General features: G+C 38.7%; 1 protein-coding gene across 1 annotated transcript in view; it reads right to left on the reverse strand.

Moving 5' to 3' along the window:
• The window catches only part of LOC103518298 (glutamate--cysteine ligase regulatory subunit), a 10,248-nt gene that overhangs the window by 6,395 nt on the left and 3,618 nt on the right, over positions 1-235 (reverse strand). The gene's annotated exons all lie outside the window — the stretch shown is intronic.

Consider the following 235-nt stretch of genomic DNA (forward strand, 5'->3'; position numbering starts at 1 on the left):
TGGTCGAGCCATTTTCTCGTGAAAAGAGGACAAAAACGGGTCTATCAACAAAATAGACCATTTTCTTCACGTTTTTGAACCGCCGCCATTTTGAATCAGGATGGAATGTGACAATTTTAAGTAGCCTATGTCACCCGGAGTACTTTTCTTAACAACCACAAAAAAATTCATCAAAATTGGTCGAGCCATTTTCTCGTGAAAAGAGGACAAAAACGGGTCTATCAACAAAATAGAC

The sequence above is a fragment of the Diaphorina citri genome, unplaced genomic scaffold (genome assembly GCF_000475195.1).
Source record: "Diaphorina citri unplaced genomic scaffold, Diaci psyllid genome assembly version 1.1 scaffold59, whole genome shotgun sequence".
Lineage (NCBI taxonomy): Eukaryota > Metazoa > Arthropoda > Insecta > Hemiptera > Psyllidae > Diaphorina > Diaphorina citri.